Consider the following 10,947-nt stretch of genomic DNA (forward strand, 5'->3'; position numbering starts at 1 on the left):
AATAGTTAGGTGGGGTTAGAATAGTTAGCTAACAGCTGAAATAGTTAGGTGGGGTTAGGATAGTTAGCTAACAGTTGAAATAGTTAGCTAGGGTTAGAATAGTTAGCTAACGGTTGAAATAGTTAGCTAGGATTAGAATAGTTAGCTAACGGTTGAAATAATTAGCTAAAAGTAATGGATAAATGGTTGAAACATTCGCTCACTCCAAGTAGAAGTAGCCTGGTAAGCTAGTAGTAGTACCATTATTGACCAAACCAACCATAATATTGAAAGTTCAGTTTTATGAGGTAATTATCAATATCAACGTCAACATAGTGTCATGCATTGTGAAATGATAGAGAGGTATGTGAGTTTATTTAGGGGTACCTCACACCAAAAAGGTTGGGAACCACTGCTGTATGTCATACAACTGCCTTATTGCTGCATGTTTGCACAGCAATTAAGAATAAGTTCATTTTAAATCCCTGTGCTGAACGCTGTGAGGTGCAGTCAGTGCAGCAAATGTTTCATGCAGACAAGCATCCATGCATACATAATTAGTGCGGCAGCCATTGTAGATGTTTACCTGACTCTATCTATCCTGTGTTTTCTAAATGATGTCTCTTCTGGGGGCAGAGAGCAGAGAGCAGCACTGCCTCATGCATGTCAAAACTATGATTTCTGCCATACCTGAATGTGGATGTGAATATCAACCACCGTAATGCTGCCTTTATGCCTGTCGTGATGGTAATAGCAAAAGAAAGCATCAGAAAAGCTCCCCATCCTCCAACTGTCCATCACTCACACTGAAGCAACAACTGCAGCCTATCAGTCATCCAAGGATTTAGATTTAAAAAGACCTACTGTAATTATTTAAAAGCTACCTTCTAGAGTGTGAAAATTTGAATTTTACAGATGCAGTTTGGAGGTTAATGTCAGACACACACTAACCTGATCCTTATCAGAATCAAGCACTGAATCGTACTAGAGAAAATCAATTATTTTTCCCAACCCTACTATTTAAGTAGGTTATACATTTTTATTCGCCACTTGTACATACGTTTGTACATTCTTTCCTTTGTATTGTTTGTATTTTTATTTTTTAATAGTTGTTCTTGTATTTTATCCTTTTTAGTATTTCTTGTATATTCTGTATGTGTGCTATATGTCTTATATTTTGCTGTTGTAGCATTGAAATTTCCCAGTGTGGGATTAATAAAGTCTATCTAATCAAATCTAATCAAATCTAATCTAATCTAATCTAATCTAATCTAATCTACCAATCATCAGAGTCCCAGCTGCTGGAAGCTTTCATTCACTATTGGTCTTTCAGTTTCATACAGTCATACATGTCTTATACACAAGGCATCAAAGATATATTGCATATAGTCTTAAAGTTCATCAATCAATAGAGAGGATCTCATCTGCGTTTCAGCATTTTGTCCATCCATGACCTGAACATCGATCTATTATTTTTTTTTAAATGACTTAGCATGATGTAATAATGGTTTAGATGAAAGCAGTTGTTTCTGATCAGGAGAGCTGAATGCAGAGCCAAACGTTTGGCTGAGCAAGAGTTAAATTATTCTGCATCTGTTCCCTGCACCCCTGCAATCCCCACAGATCCTGCCTGCGTCCTACTGCTTTTCCTCCCTCCCTCTCCTCTTCATCCCTCCTCCCTCCTCTCCTCGCCCCCTTCCTTCCTCCCCTCGCTTGGCCCTGAGCCCAGAGAGAGCTGGAAGTAGGAACAGATTTTTTTTTTGTCTTTTCTTCCACCCCAAATTAAAAAAAAGAACCTTAGATCATGTGTTTCTCGAGTTTTTGTTTGCCAGATGTGAAGCTGAATGAAAAACTATTTATCCACGGAAAAAATGCGTTGATTTCCTTTTGTATACCCGTCTTCTCTCGTAGCCTCCTCACCATGGCCTCCACCTAAACACAGGAGGAAACAAACCAGGATTTGAGGCAGTTTGTGGGTCTTTGTGCGATGTGGGGCTCATGAACTCATTGGCCTTCCATCCCACGTGGCGGCTGAGTCTTGTTACGCCTTGTCTCTCTCTGGACTGCTCTGCAGGTAAACAATCTGAGTACTCACATCAAGGGTAAAATAACGGATGGAGTCGGCGAGAGTTGCATATGATTATGAAGCAGTTCATTATAAGATAATGAATTGGACACAGTACAAAAGGGAGTAGTGGCAGACTTAAAGTAAGTTAGTCAATAATTCAGGTTACAGAATGACGAACAGATCAAACATATGAAATAAGGATGTAACGTAATCCATAAACACAGAAATCAGAAAGATTCTTCAGTTGTTTTAAAAGGTAATGGAAAAATACGTTTTTGAAATTGCATATTATCTACCAGTTTGTTTTCTTTTACCTTTTCATTTTCTATTGTGGAAAAATATGGCTACACCATGAATGAAACAAAAACTCTCCCCAGCTATCTTATAAAGTTCACTTTTCAAAGCATCAGACCCCCCAGACACTCGGGTGGTTTGCGAGCTTCTGTTACACAATGACGTGGATGAGTTTTGTAGACTGTCCCTCACCTTCCGCTTTCTTGGTCTTGGCATTCTAAACTCCGGTCGGTTTGGGAAACATCCTCCGAGCTACAACCAACTATCAAATCATATTTCCTTTTTTTTTTTTGTGTAAACTTCTCATCACACACTCAACAGCCATTTTAAATCCAGAGCTCGCTACGTGCACATGTTCCACCAAAACAAGCTCCTTCCCGAGGCTGTTTAGCAGCGGCACCGTGGCTCCGTCCGGCGCTTAGCTCTAGACAGTACACAAGGTCAGGAAGGGAAGGGAACTGGTACATCATTCCTGAGCTGTGGAGAGTTTATACTTCTTCCCATTCCTTTTCAGGCATGGCTAAGCTGATTACTGGAATACATGTTGGAACAGGCTTTTTTATTTATACTGAACCAAATTCTAAATGCAACACTTTTGTTTTTGCCCCATTTTTCATGAGCTGAACTCAAAGATCTAAGACTTTTTCCATGTGCACACAAGGCTTATTTCTCTTAAATCTGTGTTAGTGAGCACTTCTCCTTTGCCGAAATAATCCATCCACCTCACAGGTGTGGCATATCAAGATGCTGATTAGACAGCAGGGTTATTGCAATAATCATGCTGTCTAATCAGCATCTCACTTTGCACTGCTGAACAAACTATCTCGCTGACTTTGTATAGATCCGGGGTCGTTGTAAACCTGGTTGTTTCTATGTGTCTATACACCTGTCTTTATATTATCTGTTGATGTATTTGTATATATTGGCATTTGCTTGAAACAGACTGTGAAGACAAATCCCTCTATCGAGACAACAAATATCTATCTATCTATCTATCTATCTATCTATCTATCTATCTATCTATCTATCTATCTATCTATCTATCTATCTATCTATCTATCTATCTATCTATCTCCTCATCACCCCTCCTGCACAGCTGTCTTCCATGGGGTCCCGGACCTTTAGCCGTGCTGCCCCCCCCCCATCTCTGGAACTCATTCACAGTGACTTTCTCCTGACATTTAAATCCTGTTTTAAAAATAATTTGATAGTATTGATAGTATCCTAATTTATTTTCAGTCTCAAACCCTGGACTGTATGCACAGTTAGCTTAAGGCAAAGTGTCTGCATTTATTAAGTCTGTAATTGATAGGTTTAACACCTGCGGGATATGATCGATTTAACGGGGATTCAGGTGTGTTCTACTCACTGATTATGATCAAATTGATCATGATAAATATTACAATTTGCAGCCGTGTTTTTCATGGAATTATTAGTGTGAATGTAGAAATACGCAATCAGAGCTGTTACCTGCGCAGCAGTAACCAGAGTATTGTGCCACTTCTTCCCAAATATTAGCAGGGAATTCAGTTCAATTTCAGACAGACCCTGGCTCTAGGTTGGTAGCTATGTGGCGGGGTTGACAGAGAGAGAGAGAGTGAGAGAGAGAGAGAGAGAGAGAGAGAGAGATACAGCAATATGATTCCTAACAAAGAAGAACAACATGAGGGGTGTAACTCTACCTCCGGTACAGTAGGTAGCGCTCTGCCAATGTACGACCGGTCAGAATGATGGTTTTTCTTCTGGTTGACCTTAGTCCAAAAAAAAAAAAAAATCAATTGACACAAGACAAATGTGTCTCCCTATGCGTCCTGAAATGGGTCCTCTTGACTTCCCATGGCAAAACTCTCAGTGGGTTAAAAGGTTTAAAGATTGCGTTGTTGCTCTCTTCTATTTCCAGGTCAAAAACCATTGCAGTGTTGGGCCCCACTGGGTGGAGAAACCAAAAACAAACTTGATCTCAGATCACTGGGGAAAAGGTAGGACCCATCCCACTCAGTGTTGTATTTGGTGTCGCACCCTTCTTCTCTATTCCCTCTATGAAACCCATTCTAGTCTTTACCACTCTTTTAAAAAGAAGACTAATTTAGCTTGAATGGTATCTCCCTCTCCTCCCTCCTTTTTGCACTGGATCAGAGATGTTATCCATTCCCTAAAACTGGATAAAATTCAGGTTCTCATTGCGTAATTCTGGAGCCTAGGCAGAATCTTCTCATCACTACTATCCAAAAGAGTGACTTCATCAAGTGTGTTTTTGTCCTGATCTTGTTTGACTAATTAACAGCTGCTAAAACTCTGCTTACTGACTGGTGTAGTGTCCTTTTTCGTTATTTTATTTTTCTCTTTTATTTCTCTTTTCAATTCACAGTAGGTATGTGTATATACTAATTCCCTTTTTTTGTAATATCGTGGCTATCGTGCTTTTTTATTTATACACATGGGTGCTCTTTCAGAACTGACTCATGCTTCGTACCTGTTTTTTAAGTTTTTCATTAATGCAGCCTCTTATGTGTCCTGTCCGATTGGTCTTGGTTTCATCTAAAAGGGAATTGGTTTGTATGTATCATTCTAAATGTAATGTTATTGTATGTCCCTGTAAAACTTTATTCAAAATACCCTCTGCAGCGTAGTGGGGAGGGGCAGTTAGGACCTACAGAGCATGTGCAGGCACGTATCCCGGGTTTACCCTGGTAAGGGTGTATCCATGCAGGAATATAACGGTTACTGAAGGACTAGTCTAGGTCTGTTAACCGGGGTACGAGAACTCCGATTTTAGTAGTCGGGGTAAGGTGTTCACATGGTTTCAGAACCCGGGGTATTGCCTTAACCTGAATATGAGAATATAAACGCACTGAATGCCAGTGTGTGGCGTGTGCTTCAGCCCAGCTGACAGCCAAAGACCCCCTGAGGCTGAATATGTGGAGCACACACATCTAATTTTACCATGAGGTTTCTGGGTATGTTCCTTATGTGTTAGGTCAGGTATGCATGTAACACAAGGTACACCAGAAGGAACCGGGGTATTTTTCATATGCAGACAGAGAGCACACAAAAGGGATTTTTACAAAGAGGGTTCCCCCCGCCTCTCAAAGACATGGTAGGTTACCGACAGCTCTGCCAGGATGTGGGGCTTGTCGCTCATGTGTGGAGCCACACAGACAGACACGGCTTGGCTGCTGCTGTTCCCCTTTGGCAGCCATGTTGGCTCCACAGTCTGGTCCATGGCTGTTGCCATGGTAACTGATGCTGATCTGCCGAGGTTTGGGCACGTCGCCCTGGCACCGCTGTGGAGGACACTGTTACATGTTTGCAACAGGAGCAGCAAAATGAGATCAAGGAACAACTGCATCCTCCGTGAAACCCTGGACCCTCGGTTCATGCTTCTGAAAGCCCCAAAACCATGTTTTTAAAAAACATGAACATGCACTGCACAGGATGAGATGAAAAATATATTCTCTTATTGTTGCTGTGCACACACTGCAGTGCAATGTGAAATTAGTACATTTCTAAAATATGTAACAGTAAAATCTGGCTTTGTCCTAAACAATGTGTTGAGAAGCGTTTCTTTCTACATTTTCTTTCACTGTTAAAAAGTTACTGTAATGATAAAGCATAATAATAAAAGTTATGTGATGTTCAAACGGAGCTCCTTGACGTGGGAACCTTTGGGAGTAAAAAGGGTTGTTCACAGTAGCAGCAGCATGTTGACAGCAGAGGGCATCGTGCTACAGTAGGACAGGCCTTCTCTCTGCTCAGTTCATCTCACGTTGGATGATCGGTCAAACCGTCTCCAGTTAGGACACAGGAAACAAGAGCAGAGGAAAATTCACTTCACAACTCCAAAAAAATAGATTTTCTCACCCGTTCCCACTTCTCCTCCTCGTTGTTGTGAAGGACGCTAAGAGGTAGAGAAAAAGGTTCAGAGAGGAAGGGAAAACCAAAAGTCAAATATCATTAATGTTTCACTTTTAGTATTTAGTTGCAAAAGATGACACATCCCATGTGGGCTTATTGATCTGTTTAACTGCAGGTGAGTTAGATGATGGACTCTGTTCTGGGTTGGAACTTCTGAGTCAAAATAACATGGATGGTTTGGGCTATAGCTCCAAGTTGTTGTGCAAAGGTATTTCATGTCACTTCTGTGGACACACACACACACACACACACACACACACACACACACACACAGAGTCAGCTGTTACAGTGAGGGAGTGGAGGAGCAGAGGCCTCCAGATACACAGGATGCACTCGTCGGTTCCTCCTTATCTCTGCCTGCCATGTGTTTGTGTGTGTGTGTGTGTGTGTGTGTGTGTGTGTGTCTGTGTGTGTGTGTGTGTCTGTTTGTGTGCATATGAAATGAATGTGCCAGCTGAAATAAATATCGTTGTATATTTCTGTTTCGTAGGCAACTGATTGGTGGTGGGTGTGTGTGGTATGTGCATTTGTAAATATGTGTGTGTAAGAGATCTCTAACTAACTATGACAAACATATTTGTGTATTTTAAATTGTGTGTGTGTTGTGTGTGTGTGTGTGTGTGTGTGTGTGTTTTTGTTTTTGGGTGTGTGTGTGTGTGTGTGTGTGTGTGTGTGTGTGTGTGTGTGTGTGTGTGTGTGTGTGTGTGTGTAACTATCTCAGCAGATCCTTCATGTGTACCAAGCACAGGCAGCTGAGAAACGTTAATATATCCATTTGTTAACATGTCATAAATGGAGCTGATTAGCCACAAATTCTGGATACTGGATGGATATATTATGACACTATTTACTGATTTACCATTTTCTGAAGCGTACAGTTATATTTTTAGATTTTACTTTAGATGTTCTTTCATTTTGTTGGCTATTTATTTTACTATGGTATTAAAATAATACGTTTATTATGTATATATACATTACATAATGTATATATATCACTCCATCCTTATTTCTAGAACTTTGCACCAAATTCCATTGAAGTTTAAGATTTGGAGATATCCTGCTAGTTACCAAAAGACAGAAACAAAGACTAAATCTGTCCCACATGAACTTTAAACGGGGGGTCAGTGTCCCCACATCCCAGTTTCTCTCAGCCGGCTGATCAGGAGAACTTCACAAACACGACAACATTAAGAGTAATTGTGAGTTCAATGACTTCGGTCAGTGGTTGTTGGGAGTTTTTTCACACGGCAGCATGAGAACGCTTCTGGGCCGAGCTGGTTTTTAACAACTCTACTTTCTGCTCACGAGCTGTGCATTTCTGTGTGATGGCTCTGTGGAGCTCTGATGTGGGCGTGATGATGGCGAGATGATGGCAAATAAAACACTCACAACAAGAAAACCACACAATGTATCAGCTCTCCATCATCTGAAAACCCCAACATTTATAGCAGCATTCATAAAGGCTACTTTGTTGTTTGCTAGTGTAATCTTTAAAGTAGATCTACAGTAAAATGTAACATCTTATAGCGGTTGTCTTCACCTTCCTCCACAGCGCTGTGGAGGAGGGTCCGTTCTGGGATGGGAGAAAAACGAGTTCTGGTTCATTGGCATCTCCTTAATTTAGGAGAGAGCCTCGGGAAGAAACTTGTTGGTGGAATGTGTAGTAGCCACATACTGTATGTTGTTTATGGTCTCATTTATGTTATAAATTGAATATTATATTGTGCACTTATATTGTAGGTGTTGGGCGTGTTCATCGCAGCTTGATAAGAAGTGATAACATTAAATTTGCTTGCTTCACCTGTTCACCTTTGTTTTTGGTTTTTGACGCACTTATTTTGACTCACAAGGTAACTTTACATGTGGTAACTGCAGTACTATTTGTATTTTTGCGGAAGAATAAATCATTGCAATACAATCTTGAGCACATCCCGGCGTGTTTATGCATTTCTCAGTGTTTCAGCCTTCACGGCAGCAACAGTTGTTGTCATGATACTACGGCCACTAGAGGGCGCCACCACTAAAAACCTACATATAGGTCGTAATTGCTGCTTGAACAAACGACTTATGGGAGCGTTTTTAGTCAGTCGTAGTTTTAAGTCAGCTCATCCCATTTTAAAGAGATCTTCTTTGGAATTCTTCTAAACTGAGAGAGGTATGTGTATTTTGTAATTAGGGTGAGCTGATGCTCTAAAGGTGAAAAGACAAGAGAAACAGAAGAGGGAAAAGACTTCCCATTGTAATATTACTCACCAGAGCCGTATGTTGACTCGGTTATGGACAAGATTATTCCAACATGTATTTACATGTATAAATCTTTTGATGCAGTCTCCACCCAAACATATGTTTGTTTTCCCAAACACATGGCCATCAATCAGGACATAGAGCAGCGGGGCGAGGGATGTATGTGGTCTGTGCCAGAGCCAAGCTCTTCACTTTAAAGCCAAACATGATTCTCGCCGAGCGGAGCTCAGCAGAGTGGGGGGGGGAGGCTTCTTAAACATTTACATTTACTCTGAAGTGCAGAAATACCAAAAAGTAAGAAAAGGGAAGGAAAAGAGTAGAAAGAGATTATAAAAGAGATCTCCAAGAAGACTGGTGGACAGTTGTAGGGAAACAGAGTATCCCAAAAGAGAGAGAGAGGGGGGGGATTTAAGTTGAGAAAAGGGAAGAAGAAAAGAAGAAAGGATTTAGCAAAGAATGATGAGAGAGCACGATGAGAAGAGACAAGGAAGAAAAGAAGGAAAACGACAGATCAGAGATGGCAGAGAGAAGCTATGAAGCATCTGGAAGACTGAAAGAAGGAAGAAAAGAAAGGAGTGGGAAGACAGGAGGAGTTGAGAGTATATCAGAATCCGAAAAGGACTTTTTGCCAAGTAAGTAGCACTGATGAGGAATTTGCTTTGGTTGCTTCACAAATATATTAAACATTCATATAAAATAAACAATGAATGCAGAGACAAATAACACACACACACACACACACACACACACACACACACAAACACACACACACACACACACATCCATATAACTAACGTGAAGGAAAGAAGAGGCTGTATGGATTAGTGCAGGATGGGAGTGTGTGGAGGAGGAGACACATGAAGAGAAAGAGTTAGAGATGCAGATTAGAAACCAAGAATGACAAGTGTTGGAAGAGCAGGAGCGAGAGAGCGTGAGAAAGAAAGAGAAGATAGAAGGAGTGTTGAGAGCTGGGAAATCAAGAGAGAAAATGAGGAAAGGGGACGGAGGAGGTGAAGAGAAGGAACAAAGGCTAAAGTATTCATCCCATTTACGGTACAGTCATTTCGAAAGCTGTTTGCTGAGGATTTTGCTGGTTTTCTTGCCTGGACTGGAACGTTCTTATTTATCTTTTATGAATTATCATTTGTTTTAACATGTTCAAAATAAACTAATTAAACTATACTAAATAAAAAAAACATTAACTGAAGCTGACCAAAGGCAAAGAGCTGACTGTCAGAGTGTGAAGTGCTGAAAGAGGAGGAGAAAAACCCCAAAAAGAGGGAGTGGAGAAGAAGCTGAGAGGAAGAGAGAGAGAAGAGGAGAGCAGAGACAGAGCAGGAACATAAAGAGAGTGACAGAGAAGGAGAGAGGAGGAGAGAGGAGGAGAGAGAGGGAGAGCTGAGAGAGAAGAGAGGAGGGGAACTGAAACCCACCGCGGGTGTTTCCAGTCTCGCTGACGTCGTTTCAAACTCGCTGCTGCAACGCTATCAGGACCGAGCAGGCAGCTGCCAAACCACACACCACACACACACATCACACACACACACACACACACACACACACACACACACCCCACACACAAACACACACACACACACACACACACACACACACACACACCCATGGATATGACTCGTCCGCTGACTCGGAGTGACAGTTGGGAATAACAGGTTCTTCATCCAGATCCAGTCAGGTAAGTTTAATATGCGATGCATCATGTGGAGCTTAGTGCTCATAGGAAGTTTTAAATTAAGACTGTAAGTGATGTAGGTAAAGGTGGTTTAAGGTCTCTCTGGTAGGAGGGGTCCCTGTTGTGGGGCTTTGAACCTGCGTCCCTTTAGTTCATTTGTACATCAGCTCAAAAGTGCATCAAAAATCCTCAAATTGTTGACAAGACTTTTTCTTATCGGATGTGCTGCTGGAAAACACGGAGGGCTATTTCCTACAGAGTCTGAGAAGATTGTTGATGCAAATATACATATATGTATAAAAGTTATTTTTACATGCAGATACAATAACTGAAAGGAGCTGCTTATAGCTTTGAAATCCAAGTGGAAGGTTTGCAGTTGGAGCGGTTGTCATGACGTTCCAGAGGCGACTACAGCTGGCAGTAGATGGTGTGTGTCTGCGTTCTGACACACAGGTGAGCCCCCGTCACACGGGCTCCCAGTCTGCCTGTTGCAACATCAGGGATATTATATGCAGTATGCAATATCACCATCAGAGGTGGAATGGAACTAAGTACATTTACTCCTGTACTGTACTTAAGTGCAAATGCTGAGGTGTTTGTACTTTACTTGAGTCTTTTCTTTTCATCTTTACTTTCTACTTCTACTCTGCTACATTTTTGAGAGAAATTTTCTACTTTTTACTCTCTGACTGCTTTAGCTACTAGTTACTTTAGTTACTTTAGTTACTCCACTACATTCATCTGACAGCTTTAGTTA

General features: G+C 41.2%; 1 protein-coding gene across 1 annotated transcript in view; it reads left to right on the forward strand.

Moving 5' to 3' along the window:
* Window positions 1–9,882: 9,882 nt before the first annotated feature.
* The window catches only part of ripor3 (RIPOR family member 3), a 52,060-nt gene continuing 50,995 nt past the window's right edge, over window positions 9,883–10,947 (forward strand). The window contains exon 1 of the mRNA XM_032514720.1: window positions 9,883–10,193. The gene's annotated coding sequence lies outside the window, so the exon portion shown is untranslated. The remainder of the gene's footprint in view (window positions 10,194–10,947) is intronic.

This window comes from Etheostoma spectabile, chromosome 4 (assembly GCF_008692095.1).
Source record: "Etheostoma spectabile isolate EspeVRDwgs_2016 chromosome 4, UIUC_Espe_1.0, whole genome shotgun sequence".
NCBI classification, from domain to species: Eukaryota; Metazoa; Chordata; class Actinopteri; order Perciformes; family Percidae; genus Etheostoma; species Etheostoma spectabile.